Genomic DNA, 9,471 nt, shown 5'->3' on the forward strand with positions numbered 1-9,471 from the left:
CGACTTTAAGTTAAGCGAATAATGGTTCAGTATTTGTAGTTAGGAAATTCAGAATGAACATGATTAATGTTCTAAAAATAAAATGGTAATGGCACGATCTTGATTGGTTATATTTTCAAAATTCAAGAGAAAAGATAGAACTATCAAGAAAATATGTTTTGATATGTTTATAGATTAGATAGAATGTAAGAATCGTGTAACATGACACATGATGACGTTATAATAGGTGAATCATCATGTTCCAATAAAAACTCAGTATGACTTACTGTAATATAATCACGTTGGCCGGGCGTCATTATATTATACTAATCCATGCTTCAATTTCCAACACTTCTCCACAATTCATTCGTAATTTATACTTAAATTTTACAGAAGTTTCCAATATAATGGAATACAAAAAATACAAAGAGGTAGATAATTTCAGACAAGAATATTTATGAAAATATCCTCAGAAATATCGAAGATATTTATGATGATATTTTGGAATTTCTAAGTTCGGAACAGTTAGCGTGGATTCTTAACAAAATTTATCATAGTTAATTTGTTTGTTTCTAACAAATTTTATTTTGTCCAATGTTTTTCTTCATTATGCCACTTGTTGGATTCTGATAAGTCAAAATCCAAATATGAAATTGAATGAAAATGGTTATTCTGTGGTGAACGGATTCGTATAGCTGTGGATGTAAGTAGGATAGTAAATGACTGTTGAATTAGATTCGAAGAATGTACAATATAACTTATTAAAGTGACATCTAAACATTCCTTGGGTATTACCTACCCGTTAAAATATTTTCACCATTAACAGTTTGTACAAAAGAATTTTTAATTACAATTCTTATGAAAATATATATACATATATATTTTCTTCAGATGTAATCATGGATTTAATGAGTTAATATAATATTATTCTCATTTGATTTACCGTTAGAACAAGAGTATATAATCTCTAAAATATTAGAGATTACATAATTGCCATGTCGAACGAAGATAAATGATGTAGAACGATTCGCAGATTGATGACTATGCTCGAGGTACATAATGAGATGTTGAGGTGTGTGATGTTGGACTTGGGTTGTTGGTGGTTTAACGCCCCGTCCTAATCCATCAGGATGAAGTCCATATCGATTACAAACGATTCACAATAGTCGATTACATCGCGAGGTACTTGACCTCTATATGATACACTTTACAAACATTGCATTCGTTTTTAAAAGACAAACTTTCATTTAATCTACAGATGACGACATGCATATCATTTCATAAAATATCTAACTATAATTGACTTAATAATAATCTTGATGAACTCAACGACTCGAATGCAACGTCTTTTGAAATATGCCATGAATGAATCCAAGTAATGTCTCTAATATGAGCTAATGCACAGCGGAAGATTTCTTTCATACCTGAGAATAAACATGCTTTAAAATGTCAACCAAAAGGTTGGTGAGTTCATTAGTTTAACATAAATAATCATTTCATAATTTTAATAGACCACAAGATTTCATATTTCCATTTCTCATAAACATACGTCCCATGCATAGAGACAAAAATATCATTCATATGGATTGAACACCTGGTAACCGACATTCACAATATGCATACAAGAATATCCCCATCATTCCGGGATCCTCCTTCGAACATGATATAAATTTCGAAGTACTAAAGCATCCGGTACTTTGGATAGGGCTTGTTGGGCTCGATAGATCTATCTTTAGAGTTCGCGTCAATTACGGTGTCTGTTCCCTAATTCTTAGATTACCAGACTTAATAAAAGGGGCATATTCGATTTCGATAATTCAATCATAGAATGCAGTTTCACGTACTTGTGTCCATTTTGTAAAACAGTTATAAAAGCAGCGCATGTATTCTCAGTCCCAAAAATATATATTGCAAAAGCATTTAAAAAGGGAGCAAATGAAACTCACCATACTGTATTTTGTAGTAAAAATACATATAACATCATTGAACAAGTGTAGGGTTGGCCTCGGATTCACGAACCTATAATAATTATATATATTTATATGTCGGTCAATATTTGTCTAACAATTTAGGACAAATCATAGTGTACCACAATCCTAATGCTCGAGTCTGACTCAACAGTATAGTAACATGTTATATTACTCATGCTCAGTTAAAATTCTAGTAAAAGGTGACGTGTGAAACAACGTAACACAAATGGTTTCATAATCATAAAATAGTATTTTAGTTTTTAGAGAAAGTCAACACACGAAAAAATTAACTGAAAAGTTAACGGGAAAAGTCAAAGTTCAAAGTCAAAAGTCAAAAGTCAAAAGTCAAAAGTTAAAGGTTAAAGTAAAAACGAGGTCGCATGCAAAAATACACTAACTTATACAAAAAATGATTTTCGGTCAAACATGACTAAACGGCCACTTCAGCGATTTTTAGAAAAATTATCGGAGCTCTGATTGATAAACCGCCAAAGATAAAAGTTACACATTACCAAAAAGATTAAGCATAAATGTTACAGAAGTAAACTAAACATAGACAACTCGTAGTTGCCAACGCGGTTTCGGCGTTTCAAAGTTAATTTTTTAGCTTTAATAAATTTACAAAAGTGACCGAGTAGCCTACTTTGGAGATTTTTAGAAAATTTCTCGAAACTCAGATTGAAAAACGGTCAAAGCCTTCAAATTCTCTTTACCACAAAGATATAAGATGATTGTTGGCAAAAGTAAACACACATCAGGCCGACCATGTGACCAAACAATCAACTTTGACAATTTTTAGAAAAATCGTCGAGACTCGAATTGACAAACAGCCAGAGTCGTTTGTTAGACTGTACAGCAAAGAATTCAGTGGTATTTTTGTTTTAATCTGAAACAACGCAGATCAGCGAGAATTTCAGTTTCCGTTTTGATATTTCATCAAAATTTACAAAACTTCTTTTGTCCATAACTTGACAAGCGTTCAACGAAACGAGACGTGCTTTATATGAAAATTCATCTACTCGACGAGTAGGATCCAAATAACCACTTTTTATTACCCAGAAAATTAGTTCACTAATTATCATCAGCAATTTTAATTACGAAATTAATTATGCAATTTGTGTATTTCATAATTTTCTAACCGTTACTTGGATTCAAGCGATTCTTAAACCAAAATTCAACTATTTTGTTTTTTTTGTTTTCCAACGACATTCATATCTTATACCTTATCTCAACCGCATATGTAACTAATTCAGGATTCAACATAACCTATCTAATGGCAATATCAAAAGGACAAGCATGCATAATCCTATTTTCTCGAGCACTAGTCAGGGATACACTATTAGTATGTAAAAATTAAATTATGAGTGCTTACGTATCAATATTGAGGTTCAATATTGCAGGAAAGGTACGTAGATGCAAGGGAGATGATAAACACTAAATTGACCTCATGAGTATACCCACAAACCATACCCATCACTTCCATAGCTATTACCCATAACTTCCTTAGCCCTATCCTACTCGAAAAACCCATCTTGAGATAATTTGCTCATGACCTCGTCGTAATATTTTATGTATAATAATAATACTATTAATATTAATATATGAGATTAATACTAATAATAATTTTTATTAATATAAATAATAAATTAAATAACTAAATAACTACGGAGTACCTAAGTTAGATAAAGGGATTGAGGAATGAGTTGGGGCAAAGAAACACGTTTGGGTTTTATAAGGTGTTTCTGAATTTGGTCACTCCCTTGACAGCTCATTCCCATGATCAATTTATTTATTAATTTTTTTTTTTGCCGACACTCCAAATGGTAATCAAATGTTACGCATGATTCATATATTTATATTTTATTTAACATATAATATATTTAATCTATAGAATTAATTAAATATTATATTATATTTACGCTCATGGTAAAAATATAATTTTTACAAAAATGACACGGTCGTGGTTTCACGACTCATGTACCACTTTTGGTTTTTCGAGCGCACTTTCGTACGTTTAGAAAACTAGCCTTTTACGTTACGCGACATGTACCTTTTACAAAAATTAGACTTACTTATCAATAATTTATCTTTATAAAAATATCACTTATAAAATTTAGCGTTGTGGTCATTTACTTATTTAAATCAAAGTCTCGTTGTTTATCAAAATATTTTATTTTAAATTAAACATTTTGTGACATGTACCTTTATTAATTACTAGACTTAAATTAATTAAAAACTAACCCACTCAAAGTGTAACTTAATCTTTTGAGTATTTTGGTCATTTCCTTTTATAATTCATAATCTTGTTATTTATCAAAGCCTATTTATTAATATTAGTTTAAAATCAAAACGTTTTATGACTAATTTAAAATATAGATATATATTTAAAATTTATCTAATAACATACTAGTTAACTTTTCAAAACCAATTATATTTCAAAGTTTGTTTTATAATCGTTTAGAAAATATTATAACACGTTTTTTTTATTCTTTAAGGCTTTAAATAGATCCAATTTCTTTATGCACTAACGTTTTTAAATATCAACCGCATCACTAAGAGAGTGTTACTATCGTGTGCTTAATGAATCTAGAAAATATATATATTCTAAATACAAGTCGCAGGTTTTCTATATATATGACTAATAATCGAAATACCACTTACGTTATTTAAATAAATATATTTTAATAACCAGTTCTATTATATCGAAAAACGTTTTCACACGTTTGAAAATAGATCAATCAATGTATTATGAAATTCAATTCTCCACTAACTTTTGTCTAACTCTCGATAAGTGACACCTTGTTCTTATTCGAAGATCACTTCACCATTATTTCCGAATACCGTTAAAAATAAGAGTTCTCTAATTCAAAGTGGACCTCATAACAAAGACTCGTAATCCTAATTCAATGTATTTGATGATTCAATCATTTGTTATTACCTTTTAATCTGATCGATTAACTTACATCGAACAAATACGTTCATGTAAAGTATTATTCATTCAATACCTTGATTGCATTTCCAAATTCATAAAATAGATCTCATAGCTTATATTCATATTAACTAATCCGTTCAATGTTTCATTAATATAACTCAATTTAATAATCATACATATGTATACGCATATCTAATTATTTACACATAATTGTTCGTGAATCGTTAGGCATGGTCAAAGGATATTTGTTTACATGAATATAGTTTCAAAACTTTCGAGACTCAACATTACAAATTTTTCTTATCGTGTCAGGAACGTATAAAGATTAAAGTTTAAATTTGATCGGAAATTTTTGGGTCATCACAGTACCTACCCGTTAAAAGAAATTTCGTCCCGAAATTTGATAGAGGTCGTCATGGCTAACAGTAAGAATGTTATTATGACGAATATAAGCTGATACACAGAGTTTTATCATGATTAAGAAATACGGATTAAAATAATTCGATTTCTCGAAGCGTATGAGTGAAGCTATCGTAAAAGAGTGAAATGAGTAATTGTAGAATCGTTTTAACTGATGGCGTAGATATGATTGATTTCCGGAATTCATGGGATTTAAAGAAAATTTTCGTAATAAGATTTGGTTTTCGATGATTTAGAAAATCAGGATCTTCTTTGATTAAATGCGATAATCTGTTCCAATTTCTCTGTCGGATATTTCACTATAAATCCACCCCCTTCGTTTCCTTATTTTCATATCTCACATCTTCTATTCTTTCTCCTTACTTCATACTTTAAAACATTTATCAATATGCTCCATCCCATTCTGATCCTTGATATACTCTTAATTTTCACATCTGTCGTCCTTCTCTTTCATCTACCATCGGAGGATTTTATTTACTTCTACTATTATCTTGGGGTTATAGTGTTATTAATTTTCCCATGCCTTTACGTGGCAATACGTATTGATATGCACGGTTTGTAGTTTCTGGGTGGTTGTTGGGTTTTATATCTTCCCTTATATTTCGATGCCCCTGCTTCTGTCTTCTATAATCATTGTCATCCACAGTTAATGTCCCCTCCTATTTGCTGCGGTTTATGCTCCTATTTCTATTTCGGAGCTTTATTCTTTCGTTTCCTCTTCTTGCGATTAAACATCTCTTGTAATGGTCCGGAATTCGCAGATATGAATTTTGGAATAAACATTGTTAATGTTCTAAGAAGGGAATGGTAATGGTAAAATCTTGATTTGTTAAATTACCAGAATACCCTGAAAAAAACCGAGTCATCAAGAAAAATCTTTTCTTGATATATTTAGAGATTAGATCGAATGTAAGAGTCGTGTAAATGGTACATGATGTCGGTATGTTCTGTGAATCATCACGTTCCATTAGAAACTCAGCATGAATTACCGTAATATAATGACGTTGATCAAGTGTCATTATATTATACTAACTCATGCTTCAATTCCCAACACTACTTCAAAATATTCATATTTGAATTTTTTTCAGAATTTAGAAACTAACACAGTTTCTTTTATGTTGCAGATATTACGTAGAGATAAATGATCTCAGAAAAGAATAGTTGTGAAAATATCTCCAGAAATATGGAGAATATGTATAATAAGAGATATGATATCTTAGAATGTTCAAGATATGATGATGATGAAGAATATTTGTCTGTGAAGGTTTAGAATAAGAAGTAAGGTGTTCGCTAATGACTTCAGCAGGCACTAAATCATTTGAATCTTTTGAAAGCAGGTTCAGTCCTTGTGATTTGTCCACAGCCTCCTTCATACTTTACTCAATCCGTTTTTCAGTTCCAACCCTTCTCTTGTTCTGAGTTTTGCCAACACACTATTCTTTAGCGTCAAACTTTTGACCATTGAAGTTGTTTACAGTTTTTGTTGCCTCCTCAACATTTCGAGAATTATTCTACAGTTCGAGGTGTTTTTCAGAAACTTCGCATTCGAATTATGTAAGTTTAGGAGATAGATGTTATATATATACATATAACTGTTGACGAGAAAAATGTTGCGAAATTTCAAAATACTGATTGCTGATTCCCAGTAATTGACAGGATGTAGGTGAGTACATGATGGGTTTCAGTGAATAAGTGTCGTGGCTTTTCAGGGAGGCTTAAGTCGAAGGTTAATGAAGTTATTGATAAGTTTACTGCTAATGCGGTGAGATATGAAAGGTTCCCCAGTAACGACTGGCAAAAAGGGCAACGTAGCTATCGAGGTTATAATGAGGCTAGTCCGATTAAAGAGTCAAAGTTGACTTGCTGAAGCTGTGACAAAACTGGCTACTTTGAAAAGGAATCGTAAGGTTATTTTTGCTAATAAATGATAAAGAATTCGACGCGGTACGTGTTAAACTATGACTTTGATTTCGAGAGTTTTTCAGGTGCAAGACTTCGGGTAATGTGTGGTTGGATCATCATCTCAATTGGTCATTATCTGAAGTGTCTTCCAAAATTTTGAAGTGTTTTAAATGCAGATTGTCATTGTCAATATCCAAAGGATAAAATCGTCATGAATCTTGGTTGATTCTCATATCCTTCTAAGTGTTACGAATAAGAGTGATTTCCTATCATAGTTTTGAAGTCAAAGTATAGGTTTGAAAAATGTAAGGATCTAAGAGTAATGATTTTGCTTATATTTCGAGTTGCATTCTGGGATTTCGAACTCGGAATATGTAATTGAATTTGAATGAGTATGGTTGTTTTGATTTCTGTAACAGAATGTATATTGTTGTGAAAGTAGGGAGTATAGTTGATGATTGTTGAATCAGTATCAAAGAAGGTAACGTATCAATTGTGAATTTAAATATCTCTCAGGTATTACCTACCCGTTAAAAAAAAATTTCACAGATAATATTTTGGCCAAGAATTTTTATTACAGTCATCATGAAAATATATGAGGGTATATTTTCTTTCGATGTAATACAGATTTAATGAGTTAATATCATATTAAGCTCATTTGATTTTCAACTTGAATTAGGAATGAATAATCTCTAAAACATTAGGGATTACATAATCTTCACAAAGTATTTCACTATTGTGATTAATACTTCGTTATTTATTCTTATAGATATTTCCTTAGTAACTCCTGCTGATGCTCATAGAACTCTTGCTAACTTCGCAAGATATGAATGTTGTTTTCCAGTAAATTTCGAGTATATCGTAAAAGAAAGTGTAAAATCAAACATGTTTTTGAATGATACACTTAATTTGCAATGAAACTGAATTCATTTAATTGAAATAGAGAATGTAGTTAACGATGATTATATTGTTAACGAAGGATGTACATCCTAGCATATTAGTAATATGAATTTAACCGAGTAGTATCTGCCCTTTTTCAATTCATACTCAACAGCTTAATACGAAAGATTCATTATAGTTTCAGAATTCATATATATATATATATATATATATATATATATATATATATATATATATATATATATATATATATATATATATATATATATATATATATAAATTCTTCCGAAGGAATGAGTTATTACTTCATAACTCGTTGATACAATATATTCGTTGTTGCTGGGTGATGATGTCCACGGTGATTCTTGAACTGGCGGAACTCGTGATGTTATAGGTGCTGCTAACGGTACTGTTGATACTGCTGGTAAATCAAGTCTAGCTTGTAAATCGTGCACCCTACTTGTCAGGGTTTTCGATTCTTCCCCCTATCATCTCTGCCCCCTATATGATTTATGATTAGGGCTGAAATACATAATCTCTAAGACTTTAGAGATTACATAATCACCGCAGAATGTTTCTCCGACGAAGTTATGAATCAATACTTCATCGTTTGTTGTTATTGGTACTCCTTGGTATCTCTGGTGCGTGTGATGTTGATATCCGAGATATAGATGGTGCTGTTGACGCGTGTGATGCGGATGTGATTATTGGTGGCGGTAATGATACTATTGGTGTTGATGATAGTGGTACCGTTGATGTCGGTGATGCTGCTGGTGTTTAGGGTATTGAGGCTTGCGATGTTGATGTTACTGGTGGTACTGATTATGCTGCTGGTACTGCTGATGGTGTTTGTAATCCTTGCACCATAATCTCCAAAACCGTCACGCGAGCGCGAAGTTCGTTAACTTCTGATAATACGCCGGGATGACTGGCAGTTGGAGCGAGCGGATGAATAAGATTCGTAATATGGGATAGTATGTAATCGTGACGAGATACTCGGGAGATGAGAGAGAAAATGGTGTTTCGAACAGGTTCACCGATAAGTGCTTCAGGTTCATCGCCAAGAGGTGATTGTGGTGGGTGGAAGGGATCGCCTTCTTCTTGTCTCCAGTGATTTAGTATATTACGAACCCATCCCCAATTCATCCAGAATAGATGATGGGAAATTGGTTGATCCATTCCGGTGACGCTGCTTTCGGAGCTCAGGTAAATATCCATGTCAGCATAGCTGTCAGAATCTGAGGAGTTCGAACTGGTTGAGGGATCCATCTTGTATAATCGGGGAAGATGAATTTATGGTATGAAATAGATTGTAGAATTTAGATTTGGTATTATTCAATACATAATTTACCTATGTATATATAATAC

Source organism: Rutidosis leptorrhynchoides, chromosome 5 (genome assembly GCF_046630445.1).
Source record: "Rutidosis leptorrhynchoides isolate AG116_Rl617_1_P2 chromosome 5, CSIRO_AGI_Rlap_v1, whole genome shotgun sequence".
NCBI classification, from domain to species: domain Eukaryota; kingdom Viridiplantae; phylum Streptophyta; class Magnoliopsida; order Asterales; family Asteraceae; genus Rutidosis; species Rutidosis leptorrhynchoides.